General features: G+C 42.9%; 1 pseudogene; it reads left to right on the forward strand.

Moving 5' to 3' along the window:
- Positions 1–12,607: 12,607 nt before the first annotated feature.
- LOC118978474 (60S ribosomal protein L31-like) lies at positions 12,608–12,980 on the forward strand (annotated as a pseudogene).
- Positions 12,981–26,910: the final 13,930 nt, after the last annotated feature.

Raw genomic sequence — 26,910 nt, forward strand, 5'->3', positions numbered from 1 at the left:
CCAGTCAGGGCACATGCCTGGGTTTCATGCCAGTTCCCAGTTCCTGGTCCCGGCAGCAGACGCATGAGAGGCAACCATACATTGATATTTCTCTCCCTCTCTCCTTCCCTTCCCCTCTAAAGATAAATAAATAAAATCTTTAAAAAAGAAAGAAAGAAAGTTGTTTTAAAAAAAATTTTAATAAAAATACAGCCAGAAAAGACATTTGGAAGTTCACTGAGAAAATTAGAATATTGAGAGAATTAAGAATATTAGATTATTTTACAGAATTATTGCTATTTTTTAAATGTGATAATGATATTTCAATTATGGAGAAGAAAGTTTTTTAGCGATGCTGTGTGAAATGAATAGGGATGAAGTGCTGTGCTGTCTCCAGCCCACTCTTAAATGATTTAGAATATTCCGTAAATTTACAGAGATAAAGCCAATGTGACTGATGGCAACAAGTTTAAAATATAAATGTAAGAATATGAGTAATCCTCATATAAGTCTTTTAAGTTTCTATTTATAATAATGAGTTTGGAGGGAAAAACCTTCTATGTAAGTTTGACCTACGAAATTTATTTCTTGGTTTCTTGCCTTGTTCTAGAAAAACATTCAAGGCATTTTCTGGTATTTCGAGCCTGAGCATCACACCATGGACAATCGTTTATCTTTGAACACTGCTCATCTTTAGTAACCACATTGTGAAATATTTCTCCTCCCCTTTGAAGAAATTTGGTCTGAAGTTCTTGTGTTTCAGCAATACTATTTTTAAACTGAAAGGAGAAAAAGTTGGAGCAGGGAAAACAGATGAATCTCTTATTGAAATCTCTGTATAAATTACTGGCCAAGTCAGTAGGAATAACCAACATTCACATAACTCTTCACAAATTTCTTTCATGTGCATTACTCCTCTTAATTCTCATGATAGACTTGAGGAAGGTAGAGGTAGGTATTGAAATCCCCTTGGCCTCTCACATTTAGTGACTTGCCCAAGCTTGTGTGGTAGAGTGGGTTAAGTACCATATGACCTCACCTTTAACTGGAATATAATCAACAAAAGAAAAAAGCAAACAAAATATAACCAGAGACGTGGAAATTAAGAATGATCTAACAATAGCCAAAGGAGACCAGGGAGAAGACAGTGGGGAGAAGGGTTTTCAGGAACTACTGTAAAGGACACATGGACAAAACCAAGGGGGAGGGTGGAAGCAGGAGAGGGAGGTGGGTTTGGCCATGGAGGGGGGGGAATGGTGAGGAGAAGATGCAGATAACTGCAATAGAACATAAAAAGTAATTATATATATATATATATTTCTGACTACAAAAAAAGATATGTCCATGCCCTAATATTAAGACCCTAATGTGACCTTGGTTGGAAAAAGAGTTTTTGCCATGTAGTTAAGTTAAGGATCTTGAGATGAGATTATTTTGGATGACTTGGGTTGGTTCTAAATTCAATGACAAGTGTCCTAATGAGAGACAGAAAAGAACACACAAGCACAGAGCAGAAGGTCATGTGAAAACAGAGGCAACCGTGAGCCAAGGAGTGCCTGGGGCCACCAAAAGCTGGGAGATGCAGGACGTGCTCTCCCCTGGAGCGTCCAGGGGGAGCGTGACTCTGCCGACCCCTTGGTTTCAGGATCCTGGACTCCAGAAGTCTGAGAAAATACATTTTTTTTTGTTTTTTGTTGAGGTAAATTTGTTACAGCAACCAAGAAAAACCAATACATATGACTAGTAAGTGTATGGTCTAGAAGAACTTGAATTTGTTTTCCTGACCCATATCCAAGCCATGGTCACTTTCATAACCTACCATCTGCCTCACCAGTGATACGAGGATTATTATCACACTTACTGATGAAGAAACCGAGGCTAGATTTTCCAAGCGCTATATGACTCCACTGCACTTAACACCTCCCCATGAAAAAGAAGATCATCTACAATTCCGATTTCTTCCCACCAAACCTTTGGACCAGATATTCCAATGCAGCAGAAACACTGGGACGCCGAGGAAGATTCGGAACTGGGGACCTTAATTCCAAGCCTTGTTCTACTGCTGTGCATATGCTGCTCCCCTCTTTCAACCACTCAAACACTGTTTCCAGTCCCAGAGGAAGAAAACTGGGCCAGGTCATCTCTAGGGTTCTACGTCCCATAATTTATGGTGACATTTCTTGTCATTGTCCATCAATCCACTGGGATGGTTAATGCACCACAAAAGAGTCGGAGGACAGGAAATAGAAATAAAAGATTTTTAGCCCTGGCTGGTGTGGCTCAGTGGATTGAGCACCAGAGTGTGAAGCAGAGGGTCACCAGTTCGTTTCCCAGTCAGGGCACAGGCTGGGGTTGCAGGCCAGGTCCCCAGTGAAGGGCACACGGGAGGCAGCCACACATTGATGTTTCTCTTCCTTTCTTACTCCCTCCCTCCCCCTCTCTCTGAAAATAAATGAGTGAAATCTTAAAGAAATAAAGGATTTTTTATAAATCTGCAGGATTGAACGTGTAAAAATTGGGATGTATATGTGTGTAATAACAAACTAAAAGTGTGCTGCATGAAATACATATCCTGAGGGCATTACTCTCTATTTATGTGCAGCTCCCTGAAGAGCTTACTCAGTGTCTCCATTTAGATGTTCCATGGGCACCTCAAATTCAGCAAACAAAAACTCAAACTCTTTCTTTCCCCTCGACCTTGTCCAGGTTCCCCATCCTTGCATGGTCTCTCAATTCACCCAGGTGCCTCTGCCGGAACCCTGGAAGTGGTCCCTGAGTTTTCAGGGCAGACATTCTTTTCCCTCTTTATTACCCATGTCATATCCACTTGGTGCCCAAGAATACCTGTCTTTTAAATGTGTCCCTTTTCTCCTATCGTCACGGCATCTCTGCCACCAGTCAGTGCCTTACATCTGTCCTCATCACTGCCTGGCTCCTGCTGGGTCCTGGCTTCCTGGTCCCACCCGACATTCTCTCCCCATCTCGGTGTCCTGCCTGCCTGCTGCCCCGTCATCACTCTTCTCTCACCCTTCCTCTCTCAGGACACAGCTTCTCTCTGGCCCATTTGTCTTTGCGTGTGCTGTCCCACCTTTCTGGAGTTCTCTACCCCCATCCCGTTTATTCTTCAAATCTCAGTTGTCCTAATGTCCAGCCATCTCCCTGTATGGTCACTGCCATCCGTGCCTTTGTGACATATCTGTTACTCCTAGCATGAATGTGTCACAGATGTTTTTTCCTTTTCCCCCCTAGTGTGAGTGCTCACTAAGGGCAAAGGAGATTTTATATATATATATAGTATATAGTGTATATATATATATATATATATATATATATATATGTATATATATATGTGTGTGTGTATACATTACATATATATATATATAAAATCTCCATCCCCTCCTCAAAGGAGATATCTCTCTCAACACACACACACTCCCAGCACTTTACAGTGCTTAGCTGCAATGGAGGCCCAATAAGAGGTTTTGGAATAAACAGGCTCCAGAAGTCGTCAAATACATTTTGCTTATGAGAGCTGAAGAGAAAAGCAGGAGACGGGCAAGTCTGCTTGCTCACCTAGCACCCCAAGCCCATGCTCTGTAGAATGGCACAGGGGGTCAGGAAATGCGAAACCAGAGCAAGGCAGGGCTCATTTCTAAACATTTGGCGGGGCTTTGATGGTGAGATAAGACAGCTTCCGCATTCTGGCTAAAGTTGATTTTATTCATTAAATGAACGATTAATTTTTTAAAACTTCCATTAACTTTGTTCATTTTCTGAACATTTCCTTTAAAACTTATGATCCTTCCTTATAAAAACAAAAATGTATATTGTTTGAGTCCTTGAGCAGAAATAGTAACAAGCAATACAAAATAGCCAGGCTAGCAAAACGGAGCCTTCGTGTGCATAACCTCTTTCTGAAGGATGGCTATGCGCATTGTAAAAGGTAGAAAATGACAAAGGAGCAAATAGAAATCACTGCTACTCCAGGGAAAACTAGAGCTATCCCGGAGACATACAAACAAAACCACTGTTCATATTTTGGTACATTGCTTTCCATTTTTAAATTTTATGGGTTTTATTCTTTAACTATTATTGACAATTAGATATTTCCTAATTTTTCACTATTATAAACAATACGGCAATGAATAGCCTTATTTAGTCATTTTCCGTGCATCTCTGTAACTCACTTAGGACAGTTCCCTGGAAGGCAACCTACTGACAGCAGAATATGCAGATTTTGAAGGATTTAGAAAAATATGCCCAAATTACCTTTCTAAAAAAAGTAATATTTTTTAGAAAAGTAGTTTCTATATGCACCGTCACCAACTGGCAGAGAATAGGAACCTTCGCTCAAGCCCGAGAGGCAAGTGTAGCTGGGGAGCCGAGGAGGGGTGTCAGCCTCCTTCTGCCATGAGGAAAATAAAGGCGAAAGGGAACAGCAGAGAAGTGGGGGACAAGTTCTAGGAAGTTCATATAAAAACCTGTAAAAAATATAAAACGTAACTCCTAGTCACTGATGGAAATCAGAAGGTTTGTACCCGACCCCAACCAGGAAGAAACATCTCTGGGCACTCAGATGAGTGACAGGAAAATGGCGTAGAACGGGGGAGTAGCCGGGCCCCCAGGACCTGAGAGACGGCCCTGAGGGACAGAGGGGACTGTAGACGGATGGGAAAGGAAGTGATATTACGCAGGCATTTTCCTGGAAAGGTAATTTATAGCTGGGATTAGGAACAGGAGGAAGAAGGAGGGAGGCATAGGGAACCACCCAGATGTAGCAACCATCTAGGTAACCGAGAGCCTGGTCTATCACTCAGGCAAAGCTGAGCTTTGCCCTTGACCGATGTGGGGATCCGCAGTGGCTGAGGTACAGGGGGGCCTCTGTGAAGTAGAAGCAAAGGGGAAAGCCTAAAACCTTTGATATGAGACAGCTGCATCCTTCTTCACTGGGAGTTTGACAAAGAAGAATCAACTTCTGGTCTGTCTCAGGAAGGACACTGAGACCCGCCCAGTGTCATCATGACCCCTCTCTGGATGGTCCCATCTGTTTCCTGAAGGTGTTACGCCTACTAAGGCAATTCTAAGCTCTGAAAGATGAACAGCCACTGAGATCTGCCTGGTTTCATACCTCTGTCCTGTTTGAAAATTAGAATGCCATACAAATAATAAGATTTCTTCATTATAGTAACTCTCTGACATCTGTGTAGCTTCCACTGGGTGGTTTAAAAGAAAATAAGATTCTCTCAGTCCAGGAACCTACACAAAGTCTGCCTCCATGCATTTTCTCCCATTTCAGTGGACAATTAGATTCCTAATGATGGCTTGTGTTTGTGCAGCTCCTAATAGATGACCTATTTCCTTAGTCAGTTCCCACAACACAAGGAGGAAAGCATGGTCCCCACGTTATGTGTGCATTAACCTAGGAGGTGGTATGATTTGCTGTGAGTCATGTAACGGGTGAATGAGCTGAACCAGGGCTCAGAACTTCCACGCCCTGACAGCCCCTTGTAAGAGATTTCTCTCCCACCACCAAAGATGATTTAGACCAGGGCTCTCCAATAAACCTTGGTGTGATGATGGAAATCTCTGCACAGTTTGGTACGGCAGGCATAGCCACATGTGTCTAGATATGGTTAATGCAACCAAGGAATTGAATTTTTAATTTAAGTTTAAATTCAGATAGCCATCATATTGGACACATCAGAGTTTTCTAGATCAGGAATCAGCAAACTATAGCCCACAGGCCAAATCCATCCTGCAACCTGGTTCAGTAAGTGACATTTTACCGGGACAGAGCCACACCCTCCCTTTACCTATTGTTCACTGCCGCTTTTGTTCTGCAGGGACAGGGCTGGATGGTTGCAAGAGACCTAAATTTGGAATACAGAGCCTAAAGTATTTACTACCTGGCATGCAAAGCCTAAAATATTTAACATCTTGCCCTTTACAAAAACAGTCGGCCAACTCCTTTTCTGAACCATCACCCTCTTCTGGGATGCTGGGTGTTCATCCCAACAAGTCAAGTGAATATACTACACCAGTTGACTTTTGGAGAATCAAGCTGTTTTTATTTAAAATCCTCACCCACGGACATTTTTTCATTGCTTTAAAAGAAAGACACATTGATTGGTTGCCTCCTGCACATACCCTGACTGGGAATCGAACCCTCAACTTTTCAGTGTATTGGATGACGCTCCAACCTACTAAGCCACACCAGCCAAGGAGCACCTGAGCATAATCTTAATGATCTAAGTCTTACATTCATCACTTGTAACATGGGGCTGGCATTGTACTACTAATATTATTAGAGCTGTGAAGGGCACACCAAAGAGTCCTTGCTGGGCTTACCGCAGTGTCTGATGGACGAAAACACTTGGCAATGTTCTTTCATAAAATAAAAACAGTGGGAATGGAAGCTCTTAGTAAGATTTCTTTAGCTTGAAATATAATAATAATAATTAGTCGTACATGTACAGCATTTTCAGTTGATAAAGCATTTTTACTAGGTTGCTCCCTTTGACCCTCACATCCGCCCTGTGTGTCAGGTGAGCCAGCAGCTCTTGCTGCCCCCGCCCTCTTAGATGAGGAAACTGAGACTCAGAGAGGATCCATGATTAGCCCCAAGTTTTCTTGCCAGGAAATGGTAGGATCAGGATTTCAACCTGCAGATCCTGGCTTCCAGTTTTAGCATCATTCTACTGTCACATGTACATTTAATGTCCAGTGTGTTTTGATGGCTTGGTTACAGCCTTCTTACCTCGAAACCAAGCCACGTTTTAAAGCTAGCTTTGGAGTGGTTGTGCAGTGGAGGTCCTTGCCACTCAAAGTACAGCCTGTGGACCAGCCGCAGCAGCCTCACCTGGGACCTGGCTAACACACAGGATCGCGGCCCCACTCAGACTCACTGCATCAGCCTCAGCACTAACACAAGATCCCGGGTGATTCATCTACATATTACAGTTTAGAAGTGCTTGCACTTAGACCTCATAAACTGGCACCTCTCTTCTCCCTACACCCTGTGTCTTCATTCCCATATGTTTACACCACTGGTGCCCAGGACAACTTGGTAAAACGAGAGGGGATCCCTCCGCCTTCCCTCTGCTTCAGCAAAACCTTCACAGTTACAAATTTGGAGAAACATTCGTCAAAAAGGGACAGATTGATTATTTTAAAAGGTGGCTGATGAAAATCTCTAACTTCCATTTTGTGGGAGCTTTCTCCAGGCCAGAACACCCAGATCACCCCCTTCAATACCCTCTAGCTGGACAGTTTGGGAATCTCAGAAATTTAAAAGCATGGTTCCACTGATCAAGGATGTGATGTCACCATAGGCTCCTGGCAAAGTTTCACTGAGATGGCATGGCTGTGGTGTTAGTGTATACCTGCTAAAATCCTCGCTCTTCCCAGTTTGGTAATCACACATACCTCTGAATTCAATAGGGTAGACTAGCAATAGTCAAGGATTCTCTGGAAAGTTCTGGTGATGCCAGCTTCTTCTTTTCCCAGCACCAAAGGCAGAGAAGAGGCCATTTGTAGGTGGCACACACCTAGGCAGGTAAGTTTGCAGTTGGACTTGCCCTCTCTGACATTCCGCTTGGAATGTGGCACGTGCAACCCTTCAACCCCCTCTGGCAGGGTTCCAGGGAGGCAGTGCGCTCCTGCTTCCCCTCTCACTTGCATCTCCAGCCTGTCTCCCAGCTCTTTGAAAACTAAGTCCTTTCCACTGCCACTCTCTGTCCATCCATCTGTGAACCTCAGACAGGATGCTCTGGGATGCTCCTCCAACCTCAGCTGCTTCTGCCATGCCGGTCCCTTTCATCTCCATGCCTGAACAAAGCCCCCAAGACCTCCTACAATGGAGGGCAGGACTTCTCCCGCCCCTTCCCCACTGAGCAGGAACAAAAGGAAGCCATTGATCGTGCATGCTAGGGCTGCTCCTACCTTATGGCTCTGTCACCTATTTGGCTTTGAAGTCCACACTTCCTCTTACCACCCTCCACAACCCATTCCTCCTTCTCCCAGGACTTCAGGGACAAGGTCACATTTCCCCCTGTACCTCAGCTTCTCCCATCATTCTTGGGGAGCTCAGCACCTGACAGATCCTAAGCCCCTCAACCCTTAGGCTTTCCTCTTCACCAACATTATCAGTAGCACAGAGAGGAAATGCAGAACAGTTTTAATAAGCATAAACTTTAAAATTAGAGCAGTGTTTGAAACCTGGCTTTGCCATTAATTAGCTATTTGGTTTGGGGCAAAGTTGGATTTCCTTGTCTGGGTTTGAAAATACCCACCTAACTGGTTTGTTGAGGAGATAAAGGCCATAAAGGAGATAAAGGAGGGAAGAGTTTAGATCAAGCTTCTGTAAGAATGCAGGCTGCATGAGGACAGGGATGTTCTGTGTTCTGTTCACTGCTGTATTCCCAGCACCCGAAGAGTGGCTGGCACGTAGTAGGTGCTCAAAACAAGTTTTGTCAGGGGAATTGAATGAATGCCTACATGGCAACCATGGTTTTTATGGCAACATGTTAGGTCTTGTCATGACGCTGAGTATTTCCCCAGCCAAGGACTCCAGGGTTGTGTCTCACGTTTGTCCTTCTGGGGTTTACCACACCCCCTTCCCAGTTAGGAATGCAGACTCTGTCACTTTGGGACCACTCTCAGTGCCTGTCCAGCCCGTCCTCGGCCTTGGGTCCCTGCCTTGTATCATGACTGTGAGCCTGCATTTGGTCATCCCATGTTTCTTTAAGATACATCTCAAGAGTCCCCTATAACAACAACAGCAGCAGCAGCAGCAACAATAGCTAACATTTACTGAGTGCTTACCAACGTGTCAGGCACTCTCTTAAGTATTTTACAAATATCGCCTAGTTTAATTTCCACCACCTTCCAGAGAGGGACGGATCTGGGATTCCAACCCAAACCTCATTGGCCTGACTCCAGGGACCACCACTGTATCGATCGTTCTTCACATTGGGTTCGCACTCTTGTTCAGTATAACCTTCTGCATCTCTTGTTGACTCCAAACATATGAGCCCCAACAGCTGCTTTCTGTCTTGCTCAGTGCCCTTCCCATCTGCCCACTCCCGAACGCTGCCAGCTCCCTCTGAGAGCAGGGAGCGGGCCCCCACGTTACCGAGCTGACTGAGCCTGTCCGATGGGAGTCTTTCCCCTGCCCTACAGGCTCCTCCACTCAGAATCCCCCTGTGTTCTCCTCCTCCTCTCCCGCTCCCCTTCTAGCTCAGAGAGAGTACTTTTCCACTCTCCTTCCTCAGGCTCCCATGATTCAGACCTTTGTTTATTCTTTGGGGTTGTAGTTCATTAACTATCAGTACTCTTACCATGCCAGAAACTTCTCTTGCCTGCCTCTTTCGGAATTCCATGAAGGAACTAATAATTTCTTTGGGGAACAAGACATAAAAGTCATCTGAGGAATGAGACATTTTGAACAGAAGAAGAAAAGATGTTTTTTCATCTTCAAGCTCTGCCTTTACATGGTCCCTTTGCTTCTGTGTGAGAACCTACCCTGTTTCCCCTCTTATAGGAAAAAAAAATACTTTACTTTGTATATTTAAGCAACCATCTTACCTTTTTTCTAACAAAAATTTCTCAAAATTTCAGAGAATATAGATGCCATTTCTTTTGCCCATCACATATTCTTATCTTAAATGCTTTCAGTATGACTTCTTGATTGCAAGAATTTTTTTTTTTTTTTTTGCTCATTTTTGTCTTTTAGGAACCTTTAATGATCTCTTGGTGGCGTGGTAATAGCACACTTTGTTTCTCACACTTTTTGACCCTGGGGCTATTTCTGTGCCCTCAATGCTGTGTTTCATGGGCCACATTCTGGGAAACCCTGTTTTAGGATTACAGGTAATGTAAAGTTCCAGGCATGGAGGATGCTGGTGGGAACAGCAGTCACCACAGTCACAGGGCATCCCACTGCCACACTCTGGATCCTGTGACCCTGAGAGCTTTCCTGAACAACTTCTCCTCACCCAGTGCTCTGAGCTCCAAGGGCTCAGGACTGCAGCTGGGTCTAGTCCCCAGCGTCTGTCCCACCCCAGAGGGAGGTTCTGGTTGTGGTTCCTGCTTGTCCTACCTGTCTGTCACCTGACTGCTCCCCCTGCCTAATGAGTCCTGAGATGTGGCCCCTGATACGAAGAAAGATTTTGGATCCCTGTGAAAACCCTAAGCCCTGAATATGGTTGCAAAGTCCTGACTAAGGGAGCCGTGATTTCAGAAATTAAAACTAGGAAGGAGTAGATACATGTCCATGCATATTCTCAAAGGAATTGGAAGCTTTAATGAGCACCTTCCCTGGGAGGGGTTTGTAATAGTTTCACTCAGTCTCTAACATTGTTGCGAAGCTAGCCGTTAAGTCAGCTAACCTGCTTTGATTGCACCTCTTTGTAAACTTTGCCCAAAAGGAGAGATACCTGCACGTGTCTCGGAGCAGAGCTGCCCTTTACTTGCCAACAAACCGGGGGAACACCTACCCTGGAGGCTGGTTGTGAGTAGGAATCAGAATGACTGTGTATATATAACGCCTGGTACAGTCCCAGGAACACCACAGGCACCGAAAAAGAGAGTGACTGCTGAGAGGAGCGGAATCCATAAAACCTTGGGTGCCAAAGGCCTTGGCCACCAGGGCGAGGAAAACATTCTTCCCTCTACATCTGGGAAACTCCAGTGTTCAACCCTTTTCTAAAAAGATTAGGTCACTGTTTTTAAGGGTAATGAGTTGAAAGAAGGGAAAAGAAAGGGAGGAAGGGAATGAAAGGGGGAGGGAGGAAAATCATGTTGTGTGCTACTGTATTAAGGAAACATCACAGAAGCCGAAACACTCCCAGTAGAGCCTAAACAAGAATCATACCAAGTTCAGAGCTACAGAAATCGGTAAATGGCACAGTGAGAAAGCACAGGGACAGCAGTGCCTACAGCTTCACAGATATTTAGGAATAAAACATCGATGTGAAGCCTCCTTACGTGGTGGTAACAGCATCCTGGTCTTTATTATCAAATATTCATCAGCTGCTTATTGAATCTAGGGCACTGCGCTAAATAAGGCAGGGGATAAAAGGATGTCCAAGACAGGTCTACCTCCGGTTTAGGAAAGAGAAGTAACGCCGAAATCAGCACACGTTGAATAGCAAACGCCGAGTGGCATTTACAGTGAGCACAAGGAGATTGCAGAGCAAAAGGATCACTGGGCGGATGCCTACAGGGGGTAGGGCCGCTTTTCCAACACTTCTAAAGAGTGTCTCATAGTAAGTGTGACTGTAATCAGATATCGTTTGAATGAACGAAGAATCGGAAAGAAACTTTTCCAGGGAATGCGAACTGTCTCAAATGCCAGTGTAAGGAGTTTGAAGTTGCATTTGACGAGGAGATATTTTTTCAGATTAATTTCATTGTATTTTAGTCCATTGTCATTTATTTGATGTTTACAATGAAACAGAAGAGAAGGCGATGGTGAAAGACACATTTGTGTGAATAATTATTTGTAGCCACATCTATATTTTTTTTCACATAGATCATTTTGCAGGCTATTCACTCAAAGGTTGAACGGGGTTATTTTTGAGTGATGGAAATTTTTGTGAATTTTCTGTACAGCACAGGTTTTAAAAAGAGAGGAAGAGAGGAAGACACCGGGGCGTGGGGGGGAAGCAGACAAGCCAGCCTGCAGTGGGGAGTCAGTGAGGATTCCTGTCCTGCAGCAAGAACGCGGTTCCAGGGATGGTTTTAGAAGGGAGTACGAGGTTTCCAAGCAACCTGATGGGAAAGGAAGCAGTGGTTTCTGGGTTGCTGGTGTGGGTTTTCCAAGACAAGCCTGTGAGATTCACTGCACTTTCGTTTGCATAACAGAGAGGCAAAAAACCCTATGAATGGCCCTGGCCAGTGTGGCTCAGAGCGTCATCTTGTAACCAAAAGGCTGCAGGTTCAATTTCCAGTCTGGTGGCATCCAATCTCCAGTCTGGGTGAAAACGGGAGGCAACCAATCAATGCCTCTGTCTTACAGAAATGTTTCTCTCTTGTATAGATGTCTCTCTCTCCCTTCATCTCTCCCCTCTGTCTTTCTAAAAGCAATGAAAAATGTTCTTGGGTGAGGAAAAATAAATAAATAAATAAAATCCCTATGAATATATCACATCTTTTGGTTCAGCAAAGGTGCACATATGAATAATCAGAGATCTGTGCAAAGCTGTCTATAAAAAGGTTTATAGCCATTCTATTTGTAATATTGATGCAGATCTCAATATTCAGAAATTTGCCTCAATATGGCCAGATGAGTTATTAAAATATTAAAAATGTTTTGTGATACTGATAAATAGATGTTGCAGGAAGCCCTTCCCCAGTGCACCTCAATGCTGCCTGTCTCCTGGACCCTCCCCTACAGTCTCTGCCATTCAAACACTAACCTGAGGTTCACATCTGACACAGTCTGGAGCATCCAGAACCTGGTGCTGGTCTGACTTAGCTGGCTGTTCTGATTGGTTGGTCCATGCCTTCTGGCAATTAAGAGCTTTCTACGTATTTTGAATATAATCCCTGGGAAAAAACATGAAAGTTCAACAATAGGAATTGGTTAAAAGAATTATAATACTGGCTTCTGTCTTTCCAACTTTGGCCTGGCAAAATGGCTCCTGAAAAGAAGGGTGTCGAGAAGAAGGGCCACTCTGCCATCAATGAGGGAGTGACCAGGGACGCATCATCGACATTCACAAGCACCTCCATGGAGTGGGTTTCGAAAAGTATGCCCCTCGGGCACTCAGAAAGATCTGGAAATCTGCCATGACAGAGATGGGAACTCCAGATGTGCTCAGGCTCAACGAAGCTGTCTGGGCCAAAGGAATAAGGAGTGTCCCACACCATATCCAGGTGTGCTTGTCCAGAGCAGTAATGAGGACGAAGATCCACCAAACAAGCTCTATACATTGGGCACCTACATACCTGTTACCCCTTTAAAAAGTCTACAAACAACTAATGTGAATGAGGACTAACTGCTGATTGTGGAAAAAGTTATAAAACAGAAAAAAGGGAATTATGGTACTGGAAGAACATGCAGCTATTGAAAACGGTGGTGGTGGGTGAGGATGGTGCTAATGGCAGCGGCTCAGCATGTGGAAGCCAGAGTGTATATGCTAAATCTCTGTGCTTTCTGCTCAGTTTTGCTCTAAGCTTAAAAACTGCTCTAAAAATAATCTGTTTTCCTAAAAAATGATATTCTGAAGGTATGTAATATTATGGCAAGATGGTTAGAATGTATTGCCAAGTGGAGGGAAAAGTCAGTATACAAACTAATATACCTAATATAATTCCATTAAATCACAATCTATTCATACTGATTCATAGAGAAAGGCTAAAAAAACAATTAAAATGTCAACAATAATTATATCTGGCTGATGAGATCACATTTATTTTTTGTTATTTGCTTTGCTGCTTATGTGCATTTTCCAACTCTCTGTGCAATGAGCCTGACAACTTTCATAGTTAGAAAAAAAAGTGTTGTTTAAAAATAAGTGAAAACTAAAATTACTTAGCTAGGGAAAAGCAATCTTTTCTCTTGATTTATGCAACATTTGCCATACTTGCTTGAATGCAGCTCCCTGGGGAGTGAGCCAAAGAGTAAGCCAAGAAGGCTGACAGAAGCTCAGCAAAAACATCTGTAGGGAGGGAGGCTGGGTTGGAGGGAGGAGATGCCAGGAAATGAGCCAACACCCGGTCTCCTCTCACTTTGTCTACCTCCTTTTGTTCAGACAGTTCATTTTGGTGAGGCCACAGGCATTTCTGAAATTCTGCCGTGGGCAGCCTTGCTATTCTCTCATGTCTGAGCATACGTGACTGTTTTCAGCGAATACATACAAGGGGATGTCCCACTCCTCAGCTGGGCTCTAATCCAAGGTATAGATTTACAGAACTGTGTACACAGCCACTAAAATAACACTCAGATGCCTCCGTACGGGATGGGGCAGCAGCTTTTATCTCAGCAGGCTCTGCTCAGAATCATCTTTTTATAATGATAAACCTTTGCACAATAGACAGCAGTCTCAAACCACACTAAAGAATCTTGACCACACTCGAAAGGCTAGAACATGCTTTCCCTTCCAGGTAGCTCCTGGAGGAGGTACTTCCAAGACCAGGGATCTCCTGTGACATGGTGGATGTTCAACTCCAGAATCCCACCTGGTTGAAAACTTGGGGCCCATAGACAGATACGTCTCTCCTTGGACAATGAGATGAAGCCTGACATGCTCATGGAACCCCCAGGAAGAGTGGTCGGTGGGGTCTTATGCTCTGAGACTGCCGGCACCAAACAGAACCCCAGAATCACAGACTTCACAGGACATATTTTACAACCGTGGACCTAAGAAGAAAGTTTAAGGTCCCAGAGTAGGTGTTCCCTTATATGATACCAGGAATGTGCCTTCTTTGCTTTCATTTCCTCTAGTGTCCACCCTACTACTCAATAGAATCACACTTTTCTGTTAAATTTTATCCTATGTCATTGAGGAGCAGATTTGACAAAATTATAAATATCTCTGGAACAGATATTGACTGCATCAGCAATGATCTCCTAAACGTGATTGAATTTATGCATCCAATTCCTGCGAGCTCACATATATTCCCTGCAGAGAGTGATAGATGTTAAATGACTTTAACAGTGGGGAGGGAAAGGACACAGGGGAATTTGAAGGAGAGGGAGATGGGGAACCAAGACTACATATAGTCATCCTCATTATAATTATACACAGATTCCATGTTTGCAAATTGGCCTACTCACTAAAATTTATTTGTAAACCAGAGATTTACCACATCGAACCCTTGGCACCTTTGTGTTCATCCATGCCCTTGCACAGAGCCATGAAAAGCTTGAGTCCACAGACCACATGCTCCCAGCTGAGGTTGGACAAGGTGATGCTCTGTTTTCTCCTTCCTGCTCTTACATTGGAAACAAGTGTCCTCTCAGGGACTATACAGTGCCATGTTTTTGCATTTTGGGGGGGTTTTTGTTGATGATTTCACTAGTTATAACGCACCTCAAACATAGTGCTGATGAGCTGTCCAGTGTTCATTTGCCCAAGAAAGCAGCGATGTGCCTTACAGAAAAATAACGTGTCTTAGATAAGCTTTATTCAGGCACGAGCTACGGTGCTGTTGGCAGGTACTCTGACATTAATGAATCAATAATCTATAATAAATATGGTGCCTTTAAATAGAGATGCACATATAACAAGATTATGTATTGATTGGTTAATGAAAATGTGACCAGAGGTTTTCAGGTCCCTAACCTGGTATTTCTCCCAGGAACAGCAGGTCAATACTTGCTAATTCAGCATTCATGGCAATTTTACAGACATTAACTACCACAAATAATGGGAATCAACTGGAAGCTGAATTTCGGAAGGAAAAAATGGCAAGTGGTAAGTAACTATTATTAGTGATAAAATAAAAACCAGTATTTGTATCTTTCTAGTATTCATGAGAAAAGATGAATGAGAGCCTCAGCTTGGCAATTTGTAAAGCTTATCAAAACCTAGAATTCTTGCCCTGGCTGGTGTGGCTCAGTTGTTTGGGCATTGTCCTGCAAACTAAAAGGTTGCAGGTTCAGTTCCCGGTCAGAGCACATGCCTGGGTTGCAGGTTCTATCCCCAGTTGGGGACATGCCAAGAGGCAGCCTATCAATGTTTCCCTCCCTTTCCGTCTTTCTGGAACCAAGAAAAGGGGGGAAAATTAATTTTAAAAACCCACTAGGATTCTTTAGAATATGTCAATGTTTCATAAATACTCTAAAATTCAATTTTACTTCCCCCAAGCAATCATTTAGGGAAGCAGTTCTTTCCCTGTGAGGGTAACCTTGTTCACAGACATGCATTTGTACTCATTCTTTGAAGCCTGTGATACAAAAAGGTCTAGAAACATCCGCCTAGGAAAACTTAGTACGTTTTACCTTAATATTTCCCTATGATTTTGTTTTATATGACAGGCTAAGTTGCTATTTCTAGATAACTATAGGAACAATCCTGCACCAATGAACACTGTCTCATATCCCCTTAGTAACTAGGGAATTCTCTGTTCCAAATTTAGACGAAGATTTGAAATGCTGCCCTGTCTTGAGAACGCTGGGTCACAGTCCTGAGAATACTCATTTACCAGTCCTAAAGTGCGGCTTCCCAAGAACCCCTGGAAGAGTATAGATTCATGTGAATGGACACACACATCCGTCGTGGAATTTGTACTGCAGTAACTGTCCCAGTAGTCCTGGTTGGGTTAGACTCTAACAAACTTATCTTATCTCAGCTAGCTGATAACATCCACTATGACGAGTACACAAGTGGTTCCATGAACCCCGGGCATCAGGAGAAAGGAGCTCCAGTCAACTGGTGCTTGACAGACAACCCAGCCCGGTCTGCAGAGGTGGGGGGGAGGGGGCAGGGGGTAAGACCATGCTGAAGACACAAGGTATTGAATACTTGTCTCATATTCAAGGATGGGACAAGAAGGCCTGAGTCAGGATAGAGAGAGGACCCAGAGCCTTCAGGAGAATATGATTAGGTGACCAGGTGACCCTCAGGGCAGGACAGGTTGAGGCTGCCGGGGAAATGATCTCCACAGATCTCTTTCCTGGGAGGAACAGGGCCAAGCCCTGGATAAATGCTGTGGTCCTCTGCAGGGGCCACTGAAACCTTCCTCACTGCATTTCATAAGATTGCTTTGAGAGGCTGTTCTGGCTGGGGTAGGGGCCAGGAGCTGAAACTGCATCAAGGGAAAGACTGAGGTGAGAGAGGGAAGGGGGGCAGTGAAGCAGGGAGCCAGCTGCCCCGGTCTGAAAGGTCCTGTAGGAGTGGCTTACCTACAGATCCAAGGCCCAGACAGCCAGGCATTGAAGACAAGTGGGATCATTCCCTTCTGGGTCTCCAAGAGGAGAAGGCTGACTTTTTTAGAGCCCATGGTTCTACTGAAGGACACATGGAAATATCTAGCCAGAGAAATGGAATTACAACATGCAAGGAGTAAAGTGAGCCGTATTGGTGTTACCAGTGGATTACTCAATGGATTTATATCAGAGGTTTTAACCCACCTGCCTCAGACAACCAGACGAGAACTAATTCTGTATAAATCCTCTGGTGTTATATTTAACTCCATTAAAGGCACAATAGATTTTAAAGCAAGTTTTCTCTGTGCAGAAAAAGTTCCCAGGAAAGCCAAGCAGAGAGAAGAGCCTTATTTCCTCCGTCTTTTAATCCAGACCCTCAATAAGCAGATTCCTGCTCTGTTAGGCTCTTCAGAGAAACAGAAGGAAGAGGATAGATATATATCCTCTTATACATTGGATCTTCTCATCCTCCATAATCGCATGAGTGAATTCCTCCTAATGGATGTTGGGATAAGGAGACCCAAGTCTGTAATATGGACACCCAGGAAAGCCGGTGGTATAATTCAGTCCAAGTCCAAAGGTCTGAGAACCAGGGGAGCCAGTGATATAAATCCAAGTCCAAGGATAAGAAAAAATACATACAGCTCAAACAGTGAGGTGAAAAAAGAGACAAAGCCCTCCTTCCTCGATTTTTTGTTTTATTCATATCCTCATTCCACTTGCATTGAAGAGGACAACCTACTTTATGGAGCCCACCAACTCAAATACTAATCTCACCCAGAAGCACCTTCATAGACACGCCCAGAGACGTTTAATCTGGGCACCTCATGGCCAGTCAAGATGACACAGACAAGTAGCCATTACACCTGTATTATTCACAATTAATTTCAATAGCTTACTTGTTGCAGAGAAGTTCTTTGTAATTGAGAAATCTTGTCAAATTGCTTGTATTCATTATTTTTACAAGTATGCAGCAAGTGGTGGATTACTTTGTTCCTTACACAGATAAAGGTAACTAAAGCATAACATGTTTGCTTATCCAAATGCTGTTTATGCAAAGACCAGAGCGAAGTATTTGGTTTGGATGGAATAGTTCAAAGAAACATCTTTAAGACAACTGTGGTTTTTCTTAAAGACAAACCATTCCAGTAACGCTAGCATTACCCTCTGCTCCCGATCATGGGGGCAGGAGGCGACATGATCTGTAACAACAGAGCCTCAGGGGATCGGTTTAGCACAACACTTCAGGAGAACGTGACTTCTAGTTAAGTGACACAGTTTCGACCTATAGGGTGGCTAAGACCTCCGGGGCCTTGCAACTAACATACAGTCAAGTCTGCAATAGACAGAAAGTCTGCTCACCACTCTGCCTTTTCTTTGTCTTCTTTCAAATCCTCCTGGTCCTTTGAAGGCTTTGATTCTGATGTTGATCATTTCACCCTTCTCTCCTCTTTAGCCCAACGTTTAGACGAAGTGCGAAAGTGGAAGATGGAGGGCATAAGAAACATTCGGTTGGAAGATGGGGGTGGAGTTTGTTAGAGTGAGCTCAGGGTGAATTATCAATATAAGACAATGACGTAAGGGTTACGCAGGCCCTTTAAGACTTGGTAAGGGGTAGTGCAGTGTATAACCCTGAGGGCAGTGAGATGCCATTAAAAGTTTTCAGCTGATAAACTTCTTGCTGAGGCTTGTGCTTTTCAAAAGAGTGAACTGGCTACAGTGTGGAAGAAAATTAGATCGGTTCTCAGCACAGCTGCATGTTAGAATCACCTGGGAGCTTTAAAGAACACCAAGGCCCAGCCCCGACCCCAGACAACTGAAGAGAATCTGTCAAGCAGAGATTCTTAAAGCCTGATCTTTGGAACCGCAGCATCGGCAGCACCTGGAACCTTGTGAGAAATGCAATTTTCAGGCCCCATCCCAGATCTGTTGAATCAGGAGCGCTGAGGGTGGGGGTTTAACAAGCCCTTGCCTCCTGTGCCGCTAATACTTGAAACCAAACATCGAAGGGGAAAAGTAGGGAGAGGAGAGAGGCTATGTTACCAATTAGGAAGCAGAGAGATGATGGTATTACTGCAGCCCCACATCAGATTTTACCAACCTTATTGAGCAAAGGAGCACACCATCTTGATGAAGTCCCTGGAGTGTGTCAATGCAGAGACATGAGGAGTCTGGTTAGTCATGGGGTAGTCCCTGGGTATGAGCTAGCAAGGTCCCTTTGGGCAGGGACAAGTCCAAGTTTTAAACTCGGTAAACTTTTGCATGGTGGACTGAACTGTGTTCCCCCAAACTCACATGTGGAAGCCTTAATCACCAACAGGATGGTATTTGAAGATGGAGTCTTTATGAGGTCATTAGATTCAGGTAAGACCGCGAGGGTGGGATGGACTTGGTGCCTGTATAAGGGCAGACCTCACAGAGCTCACATGGTCTCTTTCTCCCTCCCCATCTTCGGTCCACAAGCCAGAAGCAGGCCATGCCGGTACCTCTACTCTGTCTTGGGCTTTCCAGCCTCCAAAATGGTAAGAAAAACACATATTTTTTTTAAAGCCACCAACCTCTGGCATCTTGTTGTGCCAGCCTGTGCTAAGATACTTCTGGAACAGTAAGCAGTCTTTTTGGGACACATGGGTTCCTGTCAAGACACATGGTCTTATCTCGGAACATAAAAGTCTGAATGAGCTCCAGCTGTGAAAAACCGAGCATAGCTTGTGTTGCAAGTTAGAGTTGCAACTGTGGCTTCTGTTTAATTTTCTATTACCCGAAACTAAGGCAGTGGTATGAGTAATTAAAATTGAAAGCCTATAATAAATTTGCCAGATGAAATGTAGGATGACCACCTAAATTTGAATTTCAGATAAATGGTAAATAATTTTTATTTATATACATTTGGGACATACTTATATGTGTTCCAAATAGTGCATGGGTTATACTTATAATAAAACATTACTCATTAATTATCTAAAATAAACCCTTAACTGGGTATTCTGTATTTTTATTGGCTGAACTGGCACCTGGAACTTACAGGATGATGTGGGCAGGTGACTGTTTACTGACTGAGTGATGTGACTGGATAGATGGATGGGATGAGGGGAGTGTGAGTCAGTGAGGCCTTAGGATAGGTTTCTGGCTTGTGAATGGGATGAATCCTGGTACCATACAGGGAAATAAGGGAGACTGAAGGAAGAGCCAATTGGGGAGGAAAGGCAAAGTGACGAGTTACATTTCAGACAAGTTGACATTAAGGTCTCTCTGGAACATACAGGTGATGTACCCACTAGGCTGTTGGGTATGTAGTTCCAGAGCGAAGCAGAAAGGGCAGGATGGAATCCTAGAGGTAGGAATCATAAGCAATGGGGTGGTAGGAAAGCTCTAGGAAGGCTGAGATCCCAGCAAATGAGCAGCATGGATAGAACGAGACCTAGGACTAAGCCTGAAAGGATTCTAACGTTGGAAAAGCCAAAGAGGAGAGAGGGGCCGGGAGGGAGGGGTCACAGAAGCTGCGGAAGGCAGATTCAACAAAGGAGGAAGTGGTGTGCAGTGACGGCTAGCCCGAGGAGGGGCGTGCTGGAGACGACAGAAGGTCATTGAGGACTTGGATGAGAGTTTTAGGGCAGGATATGAGACACACAGTATGTTGGAGGCGAGGAAAGGAAAGCAGGAAGTGTGGGAGAGTTACAAAGAAAAACCCCAAACACCCACAGATGAAGGGGAGGATGGTAGTCAGAGGAAGACATGGACCCATGGATGATTGTTTTCTTGATAAGAATTAATAGCATATACCCTGGCTGGTGTAGCTCAGTGGTTGAGCACAGGCTGCGAACCAAAGTGTGTCCAGTTCAGTTCCCAGTCAGGGCACATGCCTGGGTTGTGTTCCAGGTCCCCAGTGAGGGGTGTGCCAGAGGCAACCACACCTTGATGTTTCTCTCCCTCTTTCTCTTTCCCTCCCTGTCTCTAGAAATAAATAAATAAAATCTTTTTTTAAAGAGTTAATAGCATAGGTTTAAATGCCCCAGAAAAGAGATAGAAAAATGGGAAATGTTGATACAACAGAAGAGGATACAACACTGGGGGTGTTGGGAGATTGGCTGCAGAACCCGAGAAAAGGGCTCTTGGACAAGCAGAGGGGGCCCCCTTCGGCGTGCTGGTGAGCCAGCAGGCGAGGCAGAAGATCATGGGATTGAGGCAGCAGCTCTGTGTGTAGGCTGTCTTCTCCCTTTGTGACCTGTTCATGCCTGTTGTCCAATGCATATTGTATTGAATAATGTAAAGTGATGGGATAAGAGTTTAAAATAAAATGGTGGTTTTTATGAATGCCAGTCTTTGGGAAAATCTTAAATGTAAGTTGCTACTTTTTCTTTTTGTCAGAGTAGTTATGGGCAATAGAACTGTAAAGGTTTGAATAAAGAACCTAAAACTAAAAATCTAGTAGGATTATGCATTTATATTTCTTATCAAAAGAAATTTAAATTGGGCTCCATGAATGATAAATCACTGACAGATTTCTGCAGAACTCCAATTAATGGATTCCCTTAAAAATGCCTTGGTTCTAATTTAGATTAAAAATGGGAGCACACTACTATTCAGGTTGAAAATAAATTATTTAAATTATACATGTATCATTCTCTTAATGATTCCATTTGTTTTTGAATTTTTTGTTTATCACTTGCCATCAATGTATAATATGAGTTTCAAATGCACAACATGGTGATTAGACATTTATGTAACCTATGAAGTGATGACCCTGAGAAGCCTAGTCCCCACCTGTCCTCGTACATAGTCATTACAATATTATTAACGACTTTCCTCTCGCTCTACTCCCTGTGACTATTTTCGTAACTGCAAACTTCTACTTCTTAATCCCTTCAGCTTTTTCATCCATCTCCCAAGCCTGCCCACCACCTGACAACCATCAGTTTTTTCCTCTGTATCTGTGAATTTCTGTTTTGTTTATTTTGGTTTTTTTTTAGATTCCACATATACGTGAAATCATGTAGCATTTGTCTTCTCTGTCTGATTTACTTCACTTGGCATAATATCCTCTAGGTCAATCTGTGTTGTCACAAATAGTAAGATTTCATTCTTTTTGTGGCTAATGTTCCATTGCATATATTTACTGCATCGTCTTTAGCCACTTGTTATTTTTTTAGTATTTTAAAATTCTTTTTTCTGCTTTTATTGATATATGATTGACAAGTAAAATGTATATGTTGAAAATCTTATATCCTAGGAATAAATCTGACAATCATTTTGTATGGTCCTTTCAATGTGCTGTTGAATTCAGTTTGTTGATATTTTGTTGTATTTTTCCATCTATGTTCATCAAAGATAATTGGCTTCTAATTTTTTGTGTGTATTCTCATCTGGCTTTGGTATCAGGGTAGTGCTGACCTCTTAAATGAGTTTGAAAGTGTTCCTCCTCTTCAGTTTTTTGGAGGCATTTCAGAAGGATAGATATTAGTTCTTTTTTTTTAATGTTTGGTAGAATTTGCCATTGAAGCCGTCTGTTCCTTAACTTGTCTTTTTGGGGAGATTTTTGATTACTGTCCTTACTAGTTACAGGTCTATTCAGATTTTCTGTTTCTTTGTGGTTCAGTCTTGGTAGGTTTATGTTTCTAGGAATTGATTCATTTCTTCTTTGTTAGCCGATTTGTTGTCATGCCATTGTTCATAAGTCTTCTATGATCCTTTGTATTCCTGTAATATCAGTTATGCCTCCTTTTTATTCCTGATTTTGAGTTCTCTATTTTCTTGGGAAATCTAGCAAGGGTTTATCTACTTTGTTTCTTTTCAAAAACCCACTTTTTTTCCTATTGTCTTTTTAGTCTTACTTCGTTCCAATCTTTATTTCCTTCTGCTGTGGACTTAAACTACATGTTAGATGAGATGACTCTAACAGATATTTACAGAAAATTCTACTCAACAGCAGTAAAATATACATTTCTCTGAAGCAAGAAAATTTTTGTAGTTCCTTGGGTGGGGAGTTTTTTGTTTTCTAGACCTTCCTCTTTTATGTAGGTATTTACCTTTATGAAATACCTTTAAACTGCTCTGCTGCCTCCCATAAATTTTGATGTGTTTCCATTTTCATTTGTCTCAAGGTATTTTTTCACTTCTCTTTTGATTTCTTTTTTTTTGAGCCATTGCTTATTCGAATGCTATTTAATCTCCGCAAGTTTGAATCATTCGGTTTCCTTCTGTAGTTGATTTCTAGTTTCATACCATGGTGGTCAGAAAAGATGCTTGATACCTTAGTATTTTAAGTTTGTCAAGACTTGTCTGGCGGCCTGACATATGACCTAGCCTGCGGGGTGTTCTACGTGCACTCGAGAGCAAAGTTTATTGTGCTCTTGTTTGGTGGAAAGTTCTGGCAGCATCTGTTTGGCTCATCTGATCGGCTGTGTGGTTTAAGGCCAATGCTCCCTTACTGATTATCTGTCTAGATGATCTATCCATTGTTAGAAGCGGCGTATTGAAGTTCCTTATTGTTGTATTGTTGTCCGTTTCCCCTTCAAGTTGGTTAATAGTCACATGTCTAGGTACTCCTCTATTGCATGCAGAAATATTTGCTAATGTGTCCTCTTGATGAAGTGACCCCTTTCTTATTACATACTGACCTTTGTCTCTCATTACAGACTTTGGCTTAACGTCTATTTTGTCTGATATGAGTTTAGTTACTCCTGCTTTCTTTTGGTTTTTCTTTTGCCTGGAGTGTCTTTTTCCATCCTTTTACCTTCAGTCTGTGCATGTCCCTAAAGATAAAGTGAGTCTTTTGTAGGAAGCTTATGGTTCAGCCTTGTTATTTTATCCATCCAGCCATTGTTTTTTGATTGGAGGATTTGGTCCATTGTGTAAACTAATTATTGATAGCTATGGACTTACTATTGGTATCTTGTTAATTTGTTTCTGGTTGTTTGTACTGCTGTGGTTTCTTTTTCTCTCTTGTTCTCTTCCTTTGTGATTTGATTTTCTATAATGGTATGCTTTGATTCCTTTCTCTTTCTCTCCCAAGCAGCTACTATATATTTTTGCTTTGTGGTTATTAGCAGACTTACATAAAACATTTATAAGTATTTTAAGTTGAAACCAATGTAACTTCGACCACATACAAGAGCCCTAGGTTTGTACACTCCCCCCCATTTGTTTCCTGATATCACAGTTTACGTCTTTTTTTGCCTTGCATACTCATTAACAAATTATTGTGGTTATAGTTATTTTTAATACTTTAAAACATTTTTCTAGTGTAAAAGTGGATTTGTCCATTACCATTACATTAGGGTATTCTAGATTTAACTATATATTCACTCTTACCAGTGAGTTTTATACTTTCATATGTTTTCCTCTTATTTATCAGTATCCTTTCATTTCAGCATGAACTCCCTCAAACTCCCTTAAACATGTCTTGCAAGGCTGGTGTGGTGGTGATGAATTCTTTCAGCTTTTGTGTGGGCAACTTTCCTTCAATTCTGAAGGCCAGTTTTGCTCAGTACATTACTGTCAGTTTTTCTTTCAGCATTTTTGGTATATCATCCCTTTCCCTTCTAGCCTGCAAAGCTTTTGCTAAAAAATCTGATGATGGTCTTGTGGAATGCTGGCCTGCAGGGCGAGACCAGGTCCCAAGTCTGGGGCAGCGGGTCAGCACCCTCCCCCCACAGCACTGGTCATGTTGTGCAAGGTGCTTGTGGGGAAGCCATGGAGGTGGCATCTGGAGCACAGTCAGAGTGGCCGTGGCTGTGGGTACTGGTTGTGTGCAGGTTTGGGGGTTGGGGTGCTGGCCCTTGTCCCCAGGCAGTGTAACAGTAGATGCTACTTGAAAGGGGCATAGAGTAGTGTCTCTCTCTTTGGGGCGGCGTCCTCAGTAGTTATGTCAGGGGCATTGAGGTCCTCAGTGGCAAGAGCTTCTTGGGGCCTCTGCAGAGGAGGCCACTGAAGACTGGTGGCAAGTACCACATGGTTGATGCTGGTGGCCTACAACCTTCACCTTTGTTCCTGGCCATCTCCAGGTGTCTCCGCTATGCTGATCTCCCCAGCAATCATTTCTGTGTGATTAGTCTCTGTCTTTTGCTCCTCTGTGTTGCTGCAGGCTTTTAATTAGACTCTTAAGCAACCCCAGGACTAGTTTATCCATAGAATAGTGTCTCATTATGGGCCTTCAGGCCACCCGCCATGGCCCAGTACCAGGTGCCACCTCTCCATACAGACAGCCACCCACGGCATCGGCCTCCCCTGTGGGATGTCGTCTCTCTGTCCCTGGAGCAGAGAGGCCGGCCTTCTTGTTTGGCTTGAAGGCAGCCTCTACTGCTTCAAAATGTCTTCTTTCTATTTATGAGTGTGGGTTGTTTGCATAGCTGGAGAATGCCTACACGATTTTCCCTTAAAGTACCACAAATATTAGTCAACTTCAGAGTTAAACTCTTATCCTGCTATTTTTCCCTTTTATGTGTTATTTATAGGCGAATTATCTAAAGCTAGTGACAAAAGAAACTGGATCTTTTTTAGTTTTGTTTTTCTGAAAATGCTAGCAAATTTTCTTTTCTGTGTTCTAAAAATACACAGACAACTTCTGTGCCCCACCCCGCTATAGAGGGTGGGTCGTGTCTGATGGCTCGTTAGATGCGGTATTTAGAAAACAAGTCTCTGTGTTCTGCTCCTTGAATGTGGGGAAATTCCACTGTTACCAGGATGACACAGTGAGAAGCCCGGGCGAGTCTGGTGTGATAGGGCCAACCTAGTAGCAGATGAGGAGCAGAGCAAGAGTCTCACACCTTAGCATGTGTCCGAATGGCCTGCAGGATGTGGTAAAACACAGGCTGCTGGGCCCATTCCCAGAGTTTCTGAAGCGGGGGCCCTGGATGAGGCCCGGGGATTTGTTTCCGACAAGCTCCTAGGTGATGCTGATGTGACATATCCCATACTGAGAACCACTGTGGGTTTTTATATTCATCTTGATGCGTTCTGTTTCCATGTTAGGTTACATTTAAGAAATCAGCTCTGTATGCCTCAGTGTTATATGAAATGTTAGTCTGTTAGAGAAGAGATACAGTTAGTCCTTCTAACAGGTATCCCTGCCAACACACATCTTGGAGGGGAAAGCTTTAAGCCTTACGCTAGTTCTCAAACGTCCATATTGCCAGCAATTGTTGTTATGATTTTTAATGACTTATTTTCTATGATATCTTGAATAGGACCTGTTTAATAAATGCTCCCCCAAACTGTATCTGTGTCAACACATAAAAATCTAGAGTTATAGTAAGAGTCAACCTCTAGGTTGCGGGCCTGCGTGGGCATGTTCCTCATTTGTATGAGAGGCTATTAAATACCCCATTAACAATGACACCCCTTTTGTTCTGTTGTTCTTTTTAGTCATTTTGTTTATGATAATCACAAAAAGCAGGGCAGTGTTTTAGAATGTCCTTTCTCATGCTCTTGAAATTTCTATTTATACTTTGAAGATGTGGTGCTATTATTGAAATGTTCTTGTTTTTTAATCATTAAAAACTTAGTGTGTGGAGACCAAACCCTACACAATAAGATGTAAAATAAAGTTGAAAAAGATATTTTTCAGAGAACTGACAGCAAGGTAATATATGGCCCTATATGTTTATGGGAACCATCAGACACTGGCTTCAATATTTAAAATGCCTACTGGGCTGGCCGAGAGTTTGGGGGGGGGCAGTTTCTGTAAAATAAGACACAGTTTTCACTCTCACCAGTAACTTTATTGATTTAGATAATTTTTGAGGATGTCAGCTATCTCCCACATAGTATAATGTTCATTGTTCTCAATTAATGTCTGGATTTGATCACGATCAACTTCAACTGGTCTGCTTGACCGAGGAGCATCGTCCAACGAGAAATCTCCAGGACGAAACTTCACAAACCACCTTGACACATTCCTTCAGTCACAGCACCTTCTCTATGCACTGAACAAATCTTTTTTTGCATTTCAGTTACAATTTTACCTTTCTTGAAATAATAAAGCATAATATATGACAAAAGTATTGCAAATTTTCATCCATCTTCAATATTAAAATGGCTACACAAAAATTCACCAA

This window comes from Sturnira hondurensis, unplaced genomic scaffold, assembly GCF_014824575.4.
Source record: "Sturnira hondurensis isolate 20B ecotype Veracruz unplaced genomic scaffold, ASM1482457v3 Scaffold0021795, whole genome shotgun sequence".
NCBI lineage: Eukaryota > Metazoa > Chordata > Mammalia > Chiroptera > Phyllostomidae > Sturnira > Sturnira hondurensis.